At 46.8% G+C, this 21,547-nt stretch overlaps 1 protein-coding gene and 1 pseudogene across 6 annotated transcripts in view; one reads left to right on the forward strand and one right to left on the reverse strand.

Annotated features, from left to right (window-relative positions):
• The window catches only part of EXOC6B (exocyst complex component 6B), a 305,538-nt gene that overhangs the window by 256,811 nt on the left and 27,180 nt on the right, over positions 1–21,547 (reverse strand). The gene's annotated exons all lie outside the window — the stretch shown is intronic.
• LOC104019169 (carbonic anhydrase 3 pseudogene) lies at positions 14,749–15,468 on the forward strand (annotated as a pseudogene).

Here is a 21,547-nt window from a genome sequence, read left to right on the forward strand (position 1 = left end):
GCCAAGCCGCGAGGCTGACCCTGCAACTTCATTCCCAATGAGAGCTGCCTGCAGGACGGGGACTCAGAAGTAACCTAAATAACTTCAGCTGAAAGTACAGAGGAGGGAAATCTCTGGGGGCGAAATGAAAGAGATCTGGAACAATGCAAGGAGGACATTCTGGGGACAGTGGAACAGAAGTGACTTGTTTCTGTTTTCAGTTAATAAGTGGAACAAATTCCTGAGTCTGTTGTGGACTTCAATTTTATTTTATTTTTTCCCCCCCTTTAAACTTCTGTTGTGGTTTTAATCCCTCAGAAACATTTTCTTCTCATTAAGCTACATAAAAGCATTAGCAGTTTGTTTAATCTTAGTCTAACTTTTGTAATAAACAAATTAACTACTGAGCAATGCAAAAAAAATAAAAATTCAAGAGTGGTGCAACAGAAAAAAGGTCAAAGAAAGTTTGCAAGACTAATACCTGTTTAATATCTTAACTGTCAGAGTTCACAGCTTCAAGCCTTGTGCTTCACAAAGTTTATCCACGTCCCGACACAGCATTAGCAAGCTGTCCTCCAAAGACACCCTGCTTACTTGGCCTGCTCCACCTGAAATTACCCCAGTGGAAGAGCAAGTGTAGAACTTGCTTCTTGTTTTCATTCTGCTAATTAAACAGAATTTAAGCCCACTCGGTTTTACACATCACCCACACAGATTTACATTTATGACATGAACACAGAGAAAGAAGTAACTTTTTTTTTCCTTTTTGGAGAAGTATAAAATGTTTAGTCATAAATATTTTTCATTATTGTAGATTAGAAAGCATTCCCACGTGTACTTTTCCTACTTAGACCCACTTACCTTGCACAGACCACCATCGTATTTTCAGGCTACAACAGAAATCATTCCAATCACTGCAAAAATTCAGCAAAATACCAGCAATACCCCATTATCACGAGATCCTGGAGTAGACAACAAAGCCGTTTCTGAAGAGCACCGCTATATTATTCGGCAAGATAACCCCGGTTTAATAGCTGGGAACACCTTGATTTCAGCGAAGTCCTGGCACGGCCCTGGGGGTATCCTCACAAGCGCTCCAGGAGGAACGCTGCACAGAAAACTACCATAAACCACATGCGTACACTACCCAAAAACCACCCTAAAAACGATGTCACTTGTCAATGACTGGCCTCAACCAGAAAGAGCTTTTCAACGGGGCGTCTACATGCATTTGTCCTGGGCCTGTTTTTTTTCAGCGTTTATTATTAGCAAATTGGAAAATATAATGCAAGCTGTACTTTCGAGATATGTTGGTAACACCAAAGCGAAGGGAGTCGCAAGCCTTCTGGAAAGCGGCAGCCAAAGACCTCGAGAAACTGGAAGTGTTTCCACAAGTCAAGAGGTCAATCAAGGCAATAAAGGCACCTTATTTATTGGCCCAGAGAGAGCCGAGGGAATTGGGGTTAGATTTGAAGAGAAAGGGCTGGTGAGGACACGGGGAGCTCAGAGCCACGGAAAAAGACCTCCACTATGTTAAAGAGGGAGGCAGGTGAGCAGTTCTGCAGAGCTGTTATGGGATGGAGGAGAGCAGATCGATTTGCAGAGACCTAGGCTAGATTTTGTGATAAAATGCAACGGAAGATAGTCAAAGCCCTGAAATAAAGCACGGTGGGACACTGGAAACCCTGTTCATCGGAGTTTAAAAATAAGTTGAACTGATGTTGGTTTAGGGATGGAGAGGATTTGATGCTGTCTTGGGGGGAAAATAGGCTGCGGGACCTCACGCTCTCAGGCAACACCGCCGACCTGGGGTGGTAGAGCAGTTCAGCAACAGTTAAAATACTTTTTGGCCTTTTTTTTTTTTTTTTCTTTAATTGCTCTTTTTTTTTTTTTTTTTTTTTAAAGCAGGGTCAAATAATTAGAAACTTACAGAACCTCAGCTGTTATCCCTATTCCACACTGAACTGCCAGAGACTGGAGCAGAGCAGAGCACAGGCAGGAGCATCAGCCCAACACGCACCTCCCACATCCAACACAAGAGAGCGGTTTCAGCCTCACCAGAGAAATACACTATAAACTCTAGATGACTAACATAATAAGGCCAAGCAGACTGAGAAAAAGCCAAATTAAAACACGATTTATCACGCAGATGCAGAGGCACCTGCCACAGCAGCACCCTGAAAGCCACCACTGCAAGCAACAGGGTGGGTATAATATCATGAAAACAGAAGAAAAAGCACTGTGTGAAAGCGAAGTAGGGATATTATTAATACGCAAAATCCTCGTCTCTTGGAAAGTATCTTTTATATTACAGCCTTTATCAGCACCACACCATACGTGAGCTCCAGTCACACCTGAGCCCAGACATTGCGTTTGCAGAACAAAAGACTCTACCAGTCCCAGCATCAGCGTAGCGATGAAAAACTTAAAGACCGGAATACCAGGACAAGGCAAGAGGCACAAACCACCCTGCTAAGCCACTGCCAGACTGAAAAGCCTGCCTGAAACACCAAATTCCAGAAAGGGTCAACTTCTGTGTTTCAGTAGGTATCTACAGATTGTAGGAGAGAGAAGAGAGGGGAAGAAGCGGTTCCTAAACTAGACACAAGACACCAGTATTTTTGGTGCAAATTATCCCCTTCTTAAAAAAAAAAAAAAAAAACACACAAACCTTTTAATACCCTCTCACCATTCAATGTAAAAGCTATGACATCAAGTTAAAAACCACGCACATTGCCCCATCTTTCTCAGAGAGAACAGGAAAGGTTGCAGCTTGGCCACGTCTCTCTCCCCACTCCCAAAGCACTGCGAGACGAAGGCCACCTCCACCACGAGGGTGACGGTTTCGGACACCAGCAGTTTCTACTGGAGACCACTCTTCTCTTGCTGTGTTATTTACCCTATCAGCAGCACAAGAAAGAGGAGAAAATGAACACTTGACAATGAGGAAGAAAGGCACCCTCCCAAAGCATCCACAAATCAGTTCACTGATAACAGAATATCATTCTTATAAACTTTACAGAACTTATATTTTAGCCATTTACATCTGTAAAAGCAGATTAGATTACCACAGAAAAATTTTAATGTCTATACTTGCTGTGTTATTGTCCAATAAAAGGTTTTTTCCTAGTAACAAAGTTCATTTTGTCGTCTTATGCATTGTTTAAACAAGTTGATTTTTTTTTTTTTGGTGCATTCTTGGCTTTAAGTCTCGGACCCTCCTTTCTGCTGTGAAGCAATGTTGTCACAACATCCAACAGAGGCACAACAAATCCTAAAGACATGCATGATATTAAAAGCGCTGCATTATAAAACCACACAAAGCGCATTAAAATTGACAGTGATTAGTAACTTCCGTCCTCGAAGCGTGCGTACCAGAGCCTTCGCAAGGGGACCGGGGCAGCAAGGCTAGCCGGCACGACGCACGGGCTAACGCGCTGCCCACGCATGGTGTTTAAGACCAAAGCAGCGGCTTCGCTGCCTCCATCACCTCCACGGGCGGTACGGCGTACGACCGAACGGCGCTTGGCACGGACGTCCCTGCCTGGCAGCGCGCGGTGCTCAGCCGCGCCAGCTTCCAGCTCCTTTCCTCTTGCAGAAGAGCATGGGTCATTATCAAGGTCAACTGAAGGTCTCACTCGCAGGCAAAAGTTGAACGAGATGGCACAATTCAGCTCTTCGCTGCCAATTCATTGTGTCGAGAAGTTCCTGCCTTTCAGCAGCAGGCAGCTTTGCGCTCTGCAGACAGCTTTGCCAGTGGAAAAAGCTCTCTGCCAGCTCCTACTCCAGTCCCACTAACAACTTCTGCCTTCCTCCTTCAGCCCTCATACCCTCTCCCCCACCACCAGCACCCCAAAAAAAAGAGTGAAGCTACTTCTAAACATTTTTGTAACCTTGATCAATTTAATCAAACCAAATTAGGAGTAATCACACAAGTGGCTCCAGAAGGAAACTTTATGCAACAGGGACTTCTGGCAGAGACAAGCATAGTGCTGACCCAATTTCTCCCATCAGCACAGCCCGAGCTAGAGAAAGCTCGCTCTCATTTACAGCCTAATAATTGCTTTCCAAAACTCACGTGCAAGCCTCGGATTAGAAAACACGTAGGCTTCAGTTGCCTAAATATAGATGCCTGGCACCCTTTGAGACACCTGCCTAGGGCACGCCAACCCAACACGGGACCTACAAAGGACCAGTGCTTTTTTAGAGAGGCAGCTGGAGGCCAGACAAGATAGTGCCGCTTGCGATGCCGGGATCTCAGTACCTCTGCTTCTGCGCCTGAGTCACCCCCTGCCTGCGTTAGCTCCGTTTAAGAATGAGAAGTCCTTTTGTTGGGACTGAGAAGACTCAGGTCACAAACCCACAGCTACACGTCCCAAAAAGCAGAGAGGTTCTGCAGGAGGTGCGCTCAGAAATCAGTTCGACCTGATGAATGCGCACGAAAGGGCTTCCCCAAAAGATAAAACAGGGAATGGAAGAACGCATGTACCGCGTGCCACCTTGCTCTTGTAGTTCTCCACTGTTTCATTTCTCCACCGCAGGCCCAGGACCCATGCCGTCAAAATAAGACGTAGTAGTGATGCACAAGAGTCTCAAAGTGGCAATGAATTTTCAGCTACGCTTCACAAAAGCTTTGTCAGAAATGTATTTTACAGATTGCGTTTCAGCTGAGGAGGGAAGCAAAGTGACTTTAAGGCAAAACAACAGGTCAGGACCAGCTCTAAGAACAGAACCCAGATGCAGAAGCTCGGAGCATCTCTGTTAGGGCTTGGGAGCTCAATATATGGCAAGCATTCGCCATAAAAACCAGAATAGCTGAGCTAGCCCCACTCAACAGGAGCAGCATTCTAGACTCCAACAAAACCAACCAAAAGACTTCCATAAAAGAGAGTCTCTAATCCTGCCTTAAGCCGCTGTTGTCCCAAACGATCCAGGGTTGAGGTTTGGGACTCTAATGCCGAGTTTCGGATGAGTAAACCCCTCCTTGTCAACAAATCTCAACCTCGTCCGCAAACTGCTGCTCACTTCTGAACGGCAGTGCCATAACTGGAAGCCCATCTTCCTTCTAACTATAGATGCCTACTCTGGCAAACTCATCAGGAGGACATGAGACACAGCAGCAACATCCTCAGGGAGGAAAGCTGGATTAAAAGGCAACAGTGTTTGGGCTGTATGACTACCAGAGGAAGCCCGGACTCATTCCCATGCAAATATTTGTGTCTATTGAAGAAAGGAAAAATAGTCATGGGCTTAAATTGCCCAGAATGAGGTTAAACATTAGACGAAGTTTTCCAACTGTAAGAGTGGCAGAAATCTGAAAGAGATCATCAAGGCATGTTACAGGATCTCTTTAAATTGATCGTTTCTCAGAATAAGTTAGAAAAATACCAAGCAGGAGGAGATTAGATGTATTTGCTGCTGGAGAGACCAAATATCTCCTCAGATCGGGAGAGGATTGAGTAGGTGGCTCCTTGAGATCCCCTGAAGCCCTGTTTTCTATAGGTCCAACCTACAGAATAGCCGAAGGTCTTTGGAAACCATCTGATCTTAACCAATGCCGTACTAAGCCCCGAGGCTGAAAGAAGTGATGTCTCCAACCCCGGGTACTAAATCCTTCCAGGTTTTTACAAGGATTTCAAAGAACCCAACTCAACTTTCAGTGGTGGCAACAGACAAATTCCTGTTTCCTTCATTTGTACAAGATCAGGTCTTTAGTTGTAAAATACCCTAAAGCCTTCTTAAGCATGCAGTTACGACAACAAAGTGCTTTTAGACTATACGTTAGTGGAAAAATAGAGCCACCATAAAAGCCACAGCCATCTCCAGGGTAGAATATAGCTATTCCGCACCAGACGAGATTCTGAAGGAAACGAAGAATAATTACCCTAATTGAAAATATAATGGAACAACTTGGTTATAATGTCTCTATTAAAGAATGAAATTCAGATGATAAAAAGCATTAAGAGAGAGAGCTTGAACAAATTAGCGTTCAGCCTCCAGAAGAGCCAGGAAACGTAAGGAGCAACGCAAAGCCAGGCAAGCCAGAAGAGCTACAACAAACACGAATGCCCCCAACCGAGGCAAGTATGGAGAGAACTGGCCACGAGCAGAGCTTTCAACCTCCCTCCTCTCTTTGCGAGCACAATGGAAACAATTCCCCCAAGAACAAACGCGATGCGTCAGCAGGCCCTACTCTCTCAAGCTCTTTCAAGTTGGAAGGACAGTTGATTTGCACCATGTGTAGGATAGGAATGCTCGCTAGAACCAAGCGAGATAAATTTCATCCCATCCAAGCTGGTTAACATTAAGACAGAGATGAATCATCTTTACAATGCCTGTAAACAACAGTTTAAAAAAGGAAGAAATCTAATGATACACCCTAGTCACACTTTGCAGGAAGTTTCTGAACGTTTATACCATATGTACTATTGTTAGGAAAAGTGTCGAAATTAAGGGGGTAGACACAAACCCACAAGAATTGGAGGATGTGGACATAAAGCCACCACAAATGTTCTAATCTCCCTTCTGCTGTGCCTGCAACGGTGTTCCAGCACATCTAATCCTTTACAACAGGCAGAGGCTGGGGGGAGAGGACACGCTCAGAGGAACGGGGTAGATGTACATCAGATGTGCTATCTATAACGAGAGGCAGAAAGCTCAATGGAGCCATCTGCTCGCTGTCTCTGGTTGATTCTCACTCTGACCTTTAGCGAAGCACTGATTTTTAAAGGGAGCAACCAAAACTATCTGAAACCACGACAATGTGGTAACTCAGACGTGAAGGAAATACCAACACCGGAGCACTGAACATGGAAGTCGCTGAGCAACGCAAGTCCCAAAACACACCAAAAAAATGACTACAAAAGACTGCGGGCTGGACAAAGTGCCTTGGATGTGTCAGGACACTTTGAGGGATCTCTCCACTTAGCTAATTCACAAGGGAGATTGAGAGGCAATTTAATTACTAGATATGAGCATATTCCTTCTAAAAAAAATGGTCCCAAGGAGATGTTTAATTCAGGGAAGAAAATCTTAATAGCATAGAGTCACTGCGATCTTAAGCCAGATAAATTCAAAGCAGAAAGCAGGCATAATATTTTTGTTTGCGTGCTTCCAGAGCCATTGGTAGAAACCAAGAAGAGAAGCGGAGGAGCCAACCTCTCTGTCTAGTATCTTCCAAGCTGGCCGCTGCTCAGCACGGCATACGCTAACCAGACACTTTGTCTTGCTCAATAGCTCAAGATAGGCATAAGAGTGAAAATGTACAGCCTGCAGCATACAGATACGCTGTGCAGTACATCCTTACATACATCTTGCCCTGCAACAGGGTGCATGCAGTCTTCTCCTTACCCCAACAAAACCCCACAGCTAACCCAAACTAGGAAAGAGCAGACACTGCTGCCCAAATATTTTTGCAAGGCGATGGAGATGATCTAGAGTAGTGGTATAACACCAGGGGGCAATACTGGGGGCAATACTGCTTAACCTCTTCATTAATGACATGGATGTGGAGTTAGAGTGCACCCCCAGCAAGTTTGCAGATGATAAAAAACTGGAAGGAGCGACTGACAGACCAGAGGGGTGTGCCACCACTCAGAGGGACCTGGGCAGGTTGGAGAAATGGCCCAACAGGAACCTCATGAAGGTCAACAAATGCCAAGTCCTGCCCCTGGGGAGCAACAGCCAGTCCCAGGCACCAGTACGCACTGGGGCTGACCATCTAGCAAGCAGCTCAGCAAGGACCTAGGGGTCCTGACGGCCACTAAGCTGACCATGTGTGCCCTTGCAGCAAAGGCCAACAGACTCCTAGGCTGTGTAAGGAAAAGCGTTAGCCAGCAGGTCGAGGGAGGTGATCCTTCCTCTCTGCTCAGCACCGGTGAGGCATCTGGAGAGCTGGGTCCTGGTCTGGGCTCCCCAGTACAAAGAGAGATATGGAGCTACTGGAGAGCATCCAGGGAAGGGCCATTAACATGATAAAGCAATTGGAGCATCCCTCGTGCAAGGAAAGGCTGAGAGAGCTGGGACTGTTCAGCCTGGAAAAGAGAAGGCTGAGGGGGGGAAATCTTTATCAATGAATATAAATATCTGGTGATGGTTGGGAGGGTAAAGAAGACAGAGCCAGACTCTTCTCCTTGGTACCCACCGACAGGACAAGAGGCAACACACAGAAAAATTCCATTAAACACGAGGAAAAAAAAAAAAAGAAACTTTTTTACTGTGAGGGTGATCAAACACTGGAATAGGTTGACTAGAGAGGCTGCAGAGTCTCCATCCCTAAAGATATCCAAAACCACATGGGACACAGTCCTGAGCGACCTGCCGTAGGTGACCCGACTTGAACAGGGGAGTGGGACTGGACGATCTCCAGAGGTCCTAGCCAACCTCAAGTGTTCTGTGATTCTGTGAATATTTTCACCAACCAAGACCAGTCAGCAGACTTTTCTTTCCCTCCCCACCTCCAAACAAACCCTAAAGAAAAACATCTCAGCATTCAAAGGGGCCCAGCAAATTGTTAAGCTGATGATGAAACAGATCACAATTTAACAGAGAGATTCTTTCAGATATTCTTATCCAAGCAGAAATATTGCCAAAGAGAAATAAAGTTGTTAGAGTAAAATATTACTTCTGAGTAATATTGAAATAGAAAATGTTCCCAGTCAGTCTGGCGTTTTAATGGCTGTATGTTGACAAATTTATATAAAAGTTTAATGCAACATGAAGAAAAAGCTACCTCTAAAGGTCTAGATAGGACTGTTCCAAGGGGAAAGAAGAATAATTGGGTGGACCAAATTGAGTGGTTTATTCCTTTATTCCATAAATGCCAGGAAAGCCCCCCAGGCAGCAATTCCCCAAATTACAAATGCTAGTTTCTACTACAAGGGGAGACCACTATTAATAATTGCAGCCACCAGAAATTAAGATTAACTAGTTCAGGTAATTCCTCTTTTTTCAGAGTACAGTTACCCCCTGCTAATGCCTCTTTCGTAACAACAGCAACCCTACAACCTGCAACACCTGCACGAGAGCACTGACGGACAACGTCTAGTTTGCTTCTGGGTTTTGTTTTCCCAAGGCAAACATCCTCCCCCATTTTGCCATTTACGAATGACTACTTTTTAGACTGCTAGCTAATCATCTCCTGGGAACAGGACATTCTCAGAATCCAACAGCACCTAGAACCTTCACCCTGCAGCACCTCTTACAACGGGGTCCTGCTCTCAAGCCTCATCTTCCTCTTCTTCCCAAACACAGCAGATGTCAGAAGGTTCCAAGACCTCAGCAGATGAAAGCACCGCTTCCACCTTTGCTTAAAGCACAACTCAGGTAGTTCCACTCACACTTGAGTCAACCAAGTCTTGTTTCTCACAACGCTCCTCTCCCTGTGGCTGATGGATTTCAGTGTCTCAGAAGGTGAGAGACACTTAACAACCTCATCCTGTGAATGGGACGTTTATACTGTCCATGTAGATTCTCCAGTGTCAAGTGAGGCACAAACTCAATCATCTTCTTCATCTACAGTCTCTTCTGCTCTACCAGGCCATCTGTAGGATGTCAACACCTCTGAGACTCCCACTGTCCAATACATTACATAGGCAGCCAAATGCAAGTACCCTTAGAGAGGGAACCCAGAGGCACCACGACCAGTTTTAGCTTAGGGACCACTTTGGGAACACAGGCTAAAGGACATTATCTCCACTACTACAATATCTTGCAACAAGGACGGTAAAAGAGGCAGCACCTCAGTGGGGGTAATGGGACGGCAACAGAACCAGCACTGGCGTCTCTCACCTCTCTTAGCCCACCTCCTGCGATGGTAGGGAGATAACCACAAAACCTGTCACGTATTTGGGACTGTCATGAGCTTCAGGTTTCCTGCAGTTTCTTCACACCCGCAACTATGGTCCCTGGGTCTAGGCAGGTCATCCCTCCTCCAGCTGAGGAGGAAGGAGCTAACATTACTGCCTTTAAACACTTGGAAGGAACAGCAACAAGGAGTGATGAGATGTGGTTTTGCTTATTCTGGCATATAGTTCACTTATTCATGCCTCAGCCATAACAGATTAGTACAACAAAACATCAGGAGACATTCAAGACACTCAGAAGTGATTTTCTATCATGCCACTGATAAGCATTTCACTAACAGAAAGCTTAAGATCGAAAGCATGTCTTCACCTTCGGTATTTCATATACTTATTTGACCTTAATTACACAAGGGCTTTGCAATTCCAACAGAAGGAAGAGCTAGACGGAACTGGATCACAGAGGCACAAGTACCAAGTAACTTGCCTAGAAGCATGTTATAATTCAGTTAAGAACAGAAAAAAATAAAAATAAAAATCCCAGCCTCCTAAATGCTGCGCAGACATCATCCTATAATGTATTTTTTCTTGGAACCAGACATCCTGTTGATTTGCTATACAGCTTCATAGGGGGAGGTCAGTTATTCAGACTCCCCACCTACCCTACATAAAGATTTCCACAAGGATTACTTCAAGTGACCACCATGAGCAGACAAAAAAAAAAAAAAAAAAAAAGGCAGCGGGAGGCGGTTTTGTCGGCGATTCTTTTGCAGCGTTGATTTTCACAGGCTGGCTTGCCTTTCAGAATGAGATAGAGCCAGCCTTGCCTGAGAGCGAGCGCGTAGGCACTTCTCCAGCTCCTCCTGCTTGTCTGGTCACAGACTGATAAATGACTCGAACAGCCTCAGCCCAGTCAGGCCAGTCCTCCGAGCCTGGAAGAGCTGGGCTGGGAGAGCTGTTCTCCTGCCACGCTTCCCTTCGGGAGAGCGCTGCAGGATATGGGATGCTTCTATAGCAGAGGAGACTGCTTAGTCCCAAGCAGAGACCTGCAAGTCAACTGGCACCCAAGCTGCAGAGGACACCCAGAAAGAGGCCACGGGGTCAGCAGTGTAAGAAGGGGTGAAATAGTAATGCGGGAGCATGCTCTTAAGATTGCTTTCAGGCTACTATTTATCAAGAAAACAGCACAAAGAAAACAAATCCCATGGAAGACGTGCTGACAAGAGCTTAATGCACCAGACGCTAAACAGAACAGCAGGACCGGGCCAAGAACTGGAAGGAAGAAACCTCTGCCAATACCAAAACTGACCTTACCAAAGCCGAGCAAGCAACAAAGATGCCCCACAGGTATCCGAAAGCTCTCCCCAATTACAGGGGAATATACACTGCTAAGAGGAGACACTAAGAAACGTTTTGCTCCTGAACTTGTGTAATGCCTAAAAGGGCTTTAGGGCAATGTGTTTTAGGAGTTACGACAGCTCTGGGTTACAGAGACAAACTCAAGACAATGGGAAAACCAGAGGGAGACTGGGACACTCAGGGAAATTCGGGAAATAAGATAGTTCTTGGGGCAGAGCTTGGCTATGGCAAGCCCCCCCCCACAGGCACTGTGCAAAGTTATGGCCATACCAATACGTAGCCAGCTGAAGTCCTCCCCAAGCTGATGTTCAGCCAGCAGGATCTAGAAAGCAGATTTAAGTCAAGAGGAAGGATCAAAAACAGGGATTAAAAGACTGAGAAGGTGAAGTCACATCTGCCAGGTACGGGGGTGATTTAACCACTGCCAGAAATTCTGGGGGCTCCTTAGCCCACGGGATGACTGCGAACGTTCAAGCTTTCTCACCAGCTCTTCCACAAATGCCAGCTCGGTCGCTTGAGCCCAGAGGAGCGGGCTTTGGAAGAAGCAGACACACACAGAGCAAGGTAATTCGGAGGCACCAAAGGGACACAGCCCTGACGACAGCAAACTAAAAACCGAGATTATCCAGCCTTCGTGCCACCAGACCTTTAAGTGGCACCGCCACCCTGTGTTGCGATGGCTGAACTGCATTGAGGTTTCGCTTCCCCCAGAGCACAGCAACAACTGTCAAACCATGCGTAACACGCTTTTCAGCGGGAAGGCGGCTCGAGCAAGGCCAGCTTCATTATCTGGAAGGCCTCGAGTTGAACTCTGCAGGCAGAGAGGCTGAAGCCAAGGATTTCACACTGATGCACGATCCAGGCTCCAACTGCAGCGGGTTTCGTAAGCTGAAGCCAGACACAGAATCAGCAAGAGGAAAGTTTGCTCAGACAACTGAAACCTGAGCAGCAGTTACCAAAAGCAGTTCGGAAATAGCGTATCACCTCCTGGTTGAACAAGCTCAGCTTGCCGTTTCACGAGACCTCACCGCGCTGAGAATGAGGACGGCAGCCTGTAAGCTTTGGTTCCCGCTGGTAAAGGTGCATCCAAAGCATGAGTCTGTAGTATTCCTGGAAGTATAACGTTACAAAGGATATCTCAAAACATGTGTGTTTATTTTGGGATCAGTGGAATACTTCTTGAATTGTGCATATGTTAAAACAAGAACTTAAACCAACTGCATGCCCTTAAAGGCTATCTCTTATCAGAAGCTACCAGAACACCTTACAAACACCAATCTGTCTCGGTTTCCCTTTGAAGGGAAGCACCATGCATATTTTACGCCCTGGCAAACACAGGCGCAGAAGAACTAAGTGAAACGCCTATGGCCACACAACAAGCCGTGGCCACGCCAGAAATCAGAGCGCTTCCAGCCATCAGGCCTTTCCCCCGGCGCGAGGCGAAGCCAAGGAAGCTTTAACTTCACCAAGGTAAATCACCAAAAATTTCAGACCGTGGACCAGGCGAGTTCTCCTCCTACCCACCTCAGAAGCAGAGATATTCAGCAGTCAGCCTCCAAAGCAAGACGGAAAACGTGCCAGCATGGAGCATGAAGAATTGGAGCGTGATGCTGGAGCAGCCCAAGCTGCCGCATCCATCGGGCACGGCCAGTATCGCACGCTTGAGCGGCGCGAGCCCCTCAACAGGAGGGGACAGCAAACACAAGTAGCTTATCCCAGACTGCTTCTGCCCTTTGGTCTCCTTCTCCCCCGTAATATCACCACCTCTGTTATCCCTCCTTCCACTTCCACCCTCCAAATTAAACAGCCTTCAAGCAACCAAGAAAGCAGCTCTGGAATAGGCGAAAGCCCACCATAACACACAGACAAGTTGTCCTATATTTATTTCCTAGAATTGGTGCTTTTATAACGAGCACAAGCTGTCTGTGCAGATTTGCTAATTAAAAGACGACCGTTTGCAGCTGCCATCTGTGCAGGTAAAGGTGCAAGTGCCCTTGTGCAAGACTGAAGTGCACTAGAAAAGTGATGGGGGGTGATCCCAGAGACATACCAGGGCACACGCACCCCTGCAACAGCACAAAAAAATGCAAAAAAAAAAACCCAAAACTATGCCCAAGTTGTTCAAAGGGTTTCATCTCGTCTTCTTCCCCCGTTTGCAGGAGCCAGTTGCCAACAATTGTTTTCAGCAGCGGGGAAATTCCCCCGTGTGCTCCCAGCTGCAGTTGCTGCTCCAGAGCTGAGCGCGTTCACGCCGTTGTCACCGCGGAGCCGGGTCACATTCACACCCTCCTCCTCCTCTGCTCAAGCCAAGCTGACATCTCCCCATTTCAAATAACCATACCCGTTACAATTCACCTCGGTGAACTTCACGTTGGGCTTTTTCTTAACTCACAACGAAGCGGTCCATTAGGTACCAAGACAATTTATAACTTTAACCAAGAGTTTTGGGGAGAAAAATCAACCAGCGCTGCTGCTTTGGAGCACATTGTTTAAGGAGGCAATTCTTCATTACTTTAATTACTACAATAACAGCACGATAGCACAGGAAAAATTAGGAAAATGACTTAATATTTACATGCAAACATCTAAGCAAGACAGCATGGTCGGTCTTGTAGCGAGATACCTGTTCATCCTGTGGTTTTTAGAAGTGCTGATGCCCCAATAGGAGACATCAAACTTGTTCGATCATTGCAAAGAAGTGAAAAATTCTTTTATTAGCAAGTGAGCAGCGAGGAGGTAAAAAAGCTACAGCAGCAATCCTGCATAGTTACCAGAGAGGGGAGCTCTCAGTCACGCACAAAAAGCAGCTGGCTCTGCTGGCGTGGAGAGAAATAACATTTGCCATGAATGTGTTTTACAAAAATCACAGCGAGAAGTGAAGTATGTGCTTGTTTAGGCTTCAGATTGAGCTAAGCACACATTTCAGCTTAAATACACTTTGTCATTCACAAAGAGGGAAGTCGTTTCAAAGCGCGGCAAGCCTGAAGCGGCACCTGGCCCCCCCCAGAAGGGGCTGTAAAGCTGTTTTTCCCCTCCAAAGTTCGCTACTTCTGGGTGAGGTGCCAGGATCTGACCAGTGCCCAGGCAGCCGTGGGTGCTCCGTGTCCACGAGGCAGACGCTGCAGAGAGCGCCCAAACACCAAGGCAGCAAATAACTCCCACCAGAAAGATTTCACTCCGTATTTGTTAATGTATTTATTTTTTTAAAAAGAATTTTCAAGCTTCTCCTTCGGAGAACCTTGAAAGCACAGTTTTAACATACCAGATAGCGACTGTGCCGATGGGAACCTCTTAAATACTAAGCCACACGTTGGGCAAATGTTTGTAACACCTAACTGGAAATAAGGGCCAAAAGGGGTCGTTACACCAGGACGTTCTTCGCTCAGAGGGGAGCAAAGGGAAGAGAGAGGACTTCTGTTTGTAGCGGCTGGATCGCTCCGGCTGCCCCAGCTCCGCACGCACAAGCTACGAACCAGGACACGAGACACTTGCCAATACCCCGACAGGGTCCCCAGGTCCCAAGCATGATAAATTTTTAAGGATGAATACAACCGCTATCCATCATATTTCCTACCTGTAATGCAGCAGACCTTCACACTGCTTTGTTCCGATGCCTGGGTCAGCAGCTCGGCAAGGCAGAACAGAGCTGGATACCTGCAGCAAGGAGCAGCCAGACGCCGGGGGGACGGAGAGGGCTGACCAGGGCCCCTGGGCAGCATTTGCTGCCACACTAAACAGAAATAAAAAGGTCTTGACTCAGCTTTCTTCTTCTTTCAGTAGATCAGTGCTGAGAGGTGGGACACTTCTAGGAGTCTACAGGCTGCGCCTGCTTCACTTTCGTTGGGGTTCGTCCAACGACCATGGCTCTGAGCGTGTTGTGAATGGAGCAAGATAGGCAGGAGAGCTACATTTGTTACACTGGAATCCCAAATACAGGAATTACCTAGATGCTGTGAAAAGAGCTGATGGAATAGCTGCTTTGGCCATATTTTTGCAAGTAGGGAAAACTCCCAAACTGGAGATGAAGAGAATTCTCGAAGAAATAAATGTTATCAAAACAAAGGGAAAAGAAGCTTCTTTTCCAAACTTGGATCCTTCAGTTCTTTTCCCTAAATCTCATGGCTACTGGACATACCATCGGTCTTTCACTACTCCACCTTGCAAAGAGTGCATCACCTGGATTGTTGTTGGAGAGCCTGTCGTAGTCGGATCAGACCAGGTGGCAAAGCTCTGCAGCCCATCCGAGAACGAACCTGATCTCCCCCGGGTTGATAACGGGTGCCCAACTCAGCCTCAGTAGCCCAGGATGGTGAGCACATCATTCCTCTAGGACCTGGCTCGGGTTGAGTGTCCCTGAGTGACCTCTAGAACCAAGAGATGGGTTTGTTTTGCGTCCTGTGGCATTTAGCCAGGACTCCAGCTGTAGGTCCAGAGGCTGAAGCTTTTGAGTCATGAAATGTGAATTTCACCTTCAGAGGATAACATTTACTTGGGCAAATCCTACCAGCGAAATGGAAGTAGAGAATCTGTTTGGCTTTTCGTAACTGCTCCACATTAGCTTTTGTTAATAGTACGAAGGAAGAAAGAAGATGCTACTAACAACTACAAAACCATTTCCTATTGCCCACGTGTCCCTTGATGCTTGCCTTATGCCACGCTAAAGAGGTTGCAGTTAACAGAAGTAATTGCTTTCAAAAACGTATTTTTCAGTAGTTGTTTTCAGCATTATCCATATCCTGCTCTGAGCTGCACCAGTTAATGCACAGATCATTCCTGGAAATAAATGAGAGCACTCTTTGGGTATTTGAGGGCAGTGAGGCCCTGGACCAGGCTGCCCAGAGAAGCTGTGGGTGCCCCATCCCTGGCAGCGCTCAAGGCCAGGTTGGACGGGGCTTTCAGCAGCCTGGTCCAGTGGAAGGTGTCCCTACCTGTGGCAGGGGGTTGGACGAGATGGTCTCTAAGGTCCCTTCCCACCCAAACCATTCTGTGCTTCTATATCCTACAAGTCAGTGCTTGTGGGCTTTACTTCATCCAGCTTGATTGATTTCCTTCTTAGTTGCCTTAATCTGTTTAAAGAAGTTAATTATCCCAGTTTTTACTCTAATTAAGCTTCCTTTTTTCCTTGCTTTTTTTTTTTTTTCTCCCTTTTTTGTGTCATTTGAAAGCCGTATCATTTTCTTTGGGAGGTTACTATTAGAGGATCTGGGCAGATCTAGGTAGCGCTGCTCAGGGGCCACGCACAGGACGCTACGTTATACAGCAAGGCCATCCCCTAAGGAGGGGAGGGAAGGGAACAGAGGATGACGGGCATAAGCAGATCCCAGGCTGGAGGAATCGTCTTGGGATGTGGCACACAACTCCTAAGCACTAAGTACCCACAAAATATACTGTGAGGTCTTTTGAAAGATATACTCGACTATTTCATGGCATTGGGGGTTTTGAACTGGAAGCAAGCTTCCAGTTCTTATTACACTTTGTGCTTTTACACACTCCAGAGTACAGAGCTGCAAGAATGAAAGAAAGAAGATTCTATAAATAAATAGGAAACATCAGTATCCGGATGATGACAAGGCTTTTCCATGGCACCAGAGCCTTCTTGGTGGTCCTGCAAGACCCTGACAGGCAACCAAAAAAATGAGTTTGGCAACGCTGAGCTAGGGAGAATGGGAAGCAAATACAGTACAGAAAGCAAGCAATCCCACCAGGGAGGGAAAACCCACCGACGACAGTCCCTAAACAGCAGCAGGAAAGCTACAGGAGGGGGGAAAAAAACCCTATCTGACCACACTTCTGTGGGCAAAGGTGAAAGAGCTGCAATTTTAGGTCTTTCGGAACTCCTCGCAGATATCCAAAAGTAACAGATAACCAAAGCAGTAGCCAAGCAAAATGCAGCACTACCCAAGCCAAATTACAGGTCCCCATCTGAAAGCACGGTTGATGTGATGAAGGGAGCACACTAATATCTGTTTCTTGAACTATCAAGAAAGTCTCCTTTCCCTTCTCGTCCATTTGCAGGTAAAGCCATCCAGAACAGGCTGCTGAAGAAAGGCAAACCGAAGCTTTCAGATGTAACATTTCTCATTTAAAGGCTGTGTATTGCAATTAAACCGAAGCCACTACTTTTTAAGCCAAGACAGCGATTAATCTGTCAACAGTTGATAACACTGACCATTTATATCGAAGCCTGGCTGCCTGACGGCGCAGGCTGAGCTCACCCCGGCGCAGCACTCCACCAGCTTCAAGGGAGGCAAGGGACTGGGCTGGCAGGTTAAGGGCTTTTACATCCAAACAGTTGAAACAGGAGATTTAGCAGTTAAAACATATCAGTATCACCAGAAATTTATTTCTAACTAGAAAAAAAGCTGAAAGATGAGGGAAAACAAGCTGGCCAAGCAGATACAACACCAACAGATACAAACAACCCGAATCTTGTCCCCATCTCTGCTACCCATCTCAGAGGCACGGGATCTGGTACCCAGGAGTTTTTCCCCTGTTCTGTGAGAAACCAACAACCATATCTGCAGTGCCGTAAGCCCCAGCGCCTTCCTGAAGGATCTACAGCACTTACCATAGGATCAAATCCGCTCCCTAAAGCTAAGGAGCAGTTTGAGATTGCAAGTACTACAGAAATTTTTAGAAAGGAATAAAAGAGTATTTTTCACAACAGTTTTACAATGCAATCTATTTTGCACTTTCTAACTGTATTTCCAACCACCAGAAGCAACTTTCCTTTTCCCCAAGGAGGGTACTTGAGATATCAAACCCTTTGCTCCAGCTCAGGAACATTTACCACCAGAAGGATGTATGGAGTTTTGGGGCCATGGGTAGCTCGAGGCCACGGGCAGCAGCAGGCGAGCGCGCGAGCGCGCCGTGTCCAGCTGCGAGCGAGGCAGGACGCGCGCTCTGCACGCTCCAGACGGCGGCACAGGAACGGGCCGCAGCTCCCGGGCGCAGGACTGACACCCACGCTCCGCATCGCTGCGCAGCCTTTCCACTCGAAGGCAAAACATCCTTTGATTTCAGCTGCTGTATAAACTAATCCCATTCAGTTCAGGGCTATATAAAGCAGATAGCCTGATTACGGGTTCGAATTTTCAAACTGTGGTGGTTTAAGAGCTTACAGGTCCCTGCCCATCCAGCCTACCCCTCTAGCTGGACATTTGCAACACATGCAAAGTCTAGCAGGAAGAAAAAAGCAGCGTGCCTTCAGCTGGCCTTCACTGCCTCTAAAACACACTGCTTGCAAATTATGCTTACAAGAAGCAAACCCCAGCTGAAGGACAGGCAGCACTTATGCATCACAGGCTCCTCAAGAGGTCAGGCGCTCCTGGGCTGTGTCACAGCATCCGCACGGGGGTAAGGCAGCAGAGCGCAGCCCAGCACACGAGCCCAGCTTCAGGGGATGTAAGGCAAAGCAGTAACGGGTTTTGCCTGGAAACTGAAGACATCTAAGGCACGTTGTCTTTCAAATGCTTTCTGTGCTCAAAAAACAAGAGCAGCTCTGGCAGAAAGCAGGCATTTCTGCATCAGGGAAAACGTCACTTGTCCAAAAATCCTATTTAGCAATTGACAGAGTCTTAACTAATCCCCCTCAGCCAGTGTGCTAAGCTTAAACAGTCAAAGGATCGTGTCTCTTCATATGTACTCTGCACCTTCCCGTCCTGGTCCAGACAGGACCGTATTGCTCCAAACCTGCCAACCTGCCCAAGCCAGCAGGCTGTCGTGGATGGAGGCACAAAGGCAAAGGTTTAGCAGAGGGCAACTTGTAGGCAAGGCAGACATCAAACCTGATCCATCACAGGATGACAACACTGGGGTGCAGTTCAAGCAGTAAGCGGATTATGGCTAATTAGGTTATTTTGAAACCACTGGATGAGGTCAAGTGCTGACAGTCACACCTTTAAACCCCTCTCTCTCTGCACGGGGGGAAGGGGACCCAGACTGCCAGGTGGGACTAAGGGCCAGGCAGTAATTACTCGGCTTTTCCACCACCCTTTTGGGGACTACGGCTTCCAAGTAATCTACACGCAGCGTCCCACTTGTCAGCCAAAAATCTCACTGCACACATAAGGTAAATCCTTATCACTGGGATTGCACAACTAAATGGACTAATGGTCCTGCTCATCCCACAGCTGCTGAGCATCCCTTCAGTAAAGGCTCGGTGTTGAACAGCCCTTTGCTTGCGATCTATGGGTAGTAAACACCAACTCAAATGGAATAGCTCCGGCTCAGAAGATCCTGAATCTCTTAACTACTTGAAGCAGGAGAGCATATATATGAATAACAAGGAACAGGACGCAGAGAGTTATACCCTCTTGAAGCACCTGCTGCCGTTCTCTCCAAGAGACTTCTGGACCAACTTTGTACTCTTACCTGGTTTTGCGTTATATATAAACAGTATTTTGGGGGGGTTGAAGCCTGATACATTGAGTATCTGCTTCCAGGTGGTTCTCCTTCCCCTTTCAAAGTTTCTCATTTTACACCTATCAAAACAGCTCAGTCACTTCCACAGTTCAGGCTTAAGAAAAAAGGATTTTTCAGAGTGTTAACTTTTTGCTGACCCTCTCCTGGAAAACTACCATCCTCAGGATTTGGCATACAAAGTCTGGTGTTTGTACCCAGGAGTTATTTGTTTTCCAGCAATGCTTAGCGATCAGCCAGGCTGGAGGTCTGCACGCAGAGGGCGACGTACAGGTACGTGGGGACTGTCCCCAACCCAAGTCTGATCCCAACATCAGTGTCCCACTGCCAAGGGAAAGCCGGGCACTTGCGACGCACCTTCACGCTATCAGGTTTCACTCCAGCAATTCATAAAATACCTTCAAGGTCTGAAACATCACCTTAGAATCATAGAATCGTTAAGGTTGGAAAAGACCTTCACTTATTAAGTTGTGACCTGCAGCAACAGAACATCCGTGCATCCGTTTCAGCCCATCAGAGCTATATGAAATAGGGGAAGGCTCACCTAGAAAGCCTCATTGAAACCGTATGTTTGGCTAATAACCCTCCCGACAACCAAAGACCTCACTTTGCAACAAGCCCACAGATTCAAATTAGAAAACTGGGATTATGAAACATCATGGGTTTTCTTTATTAGAAGCAGCAAACCCGAATTTACCTAGTGGCAAGTATACCATGCAAACCCTGTCTTCATCCCTCCCTTGCCCACAGCACAGCAATACATGATGCAGGTTTGGGCAGCAGAAGAGAAAGTACAATAAATGGGTTCTCTGTTTCCAGCAGTGCTTTTATATATAAAGGTAATTTCACGGAGTGGAAAGAGCAAAAGGCACAGAATCTGGAATGTCCTTTGTAGGGTAAAATATGGTACACTTGGTCGTGTCCTTCATCCTCAGCACTGCTGTCAAAGAAACGCTGGGTTCAGTCTGTGCTACTGAGCACCTTCTACTCGCTCTTCTTACTGCTCCCCAACACATCGGGCCAGCTCTTCAAAGCTTCATGTAAGGATTAAATTAAATGTCCAGAGGCTGCCTAAGAGCAAACGATGTAAGCCAAGGGCTTGAGTAAGGTAGCGCATGAGATCAATCAGAAGGGCAGGAATGAGAGGGAGATAGAAGGCAATGCGTTAGATCCCCGATAACCTCACTCTTTGACGAGATAAAATTATTGCCGACATCCCCATGTTCTACCCTTCCCACATAAGGCACATCCTAAGTAATCTCACCGCACCCTTGAGCAAAGTAACTCGTTTCCTAATTGCAGCCTCTGCTCCTCCCAAGAACCATCTCAACCAAGTAACAATACCGTATTGTGCCACTTGATGGCACCAAAGAAAATCCTAAATTTTCAAACAACCAGGCCAGATTACAAGAGTCAGGGAAAATAAGGTCTAAACCCTCAAGGAAAGAGCTCACGGCCAAGGCTTTGCATAAAAACACAATAAAATAACAGTCTGCTAGACCATAATATTCCTGCACCCAAACTGCAGCAAAAGAGATCACACCGCTTGTATTTACAGGCTACAAACACAGCCTTTTTCGTCGTCTTTACAGATTAGGTCACACGTGTCCTGAAGCAGCAACTCAACTCCGACGACAAAACGCAACACAAGTCCACCAGCATCGGCTGGTGACAAGCTATCAGCACCAACAAAAAAGAGGAGCGAGCACCAGTTATTCACCGTGGGAGCCCGGAGCAATCGCAAAGCTTGAGGCAGGCCGATTTGCACATCAGTGCTATCAGATCACAGCTGACCACTGCTCCTCAGACATGATCTCAGAAGACCCTTCTCATCAGCTGCAAGCACGAAGTTGGCACTCGCCACCCTCGGTTTGTACCCCAGCACTTTGTCCCCCAAAAGGCAGGGCAGGGGGAGCAGGTCGGAGCAGCAAGGAACCAGTGCCAGGACTGGGGTTACCACCACAGGCTTAGCACCTGGGAAAACCAAA

This window comes from Nipponia nippon, unplaced genomic scaffold (assembly GCF_047370975.1).
Source record: "Nipponia nippon isolate SJK-2023a ecotype South Korea unplaced genomic scaffold, ASM4737097v1 scaffold_6, whole genome shotgun sequence".
NCBI lineage: Eukaryota > Metazoa > Chordata > Aves > Pelecaniformes > Threskiornithidae > Nipponia > Nipponia nippon.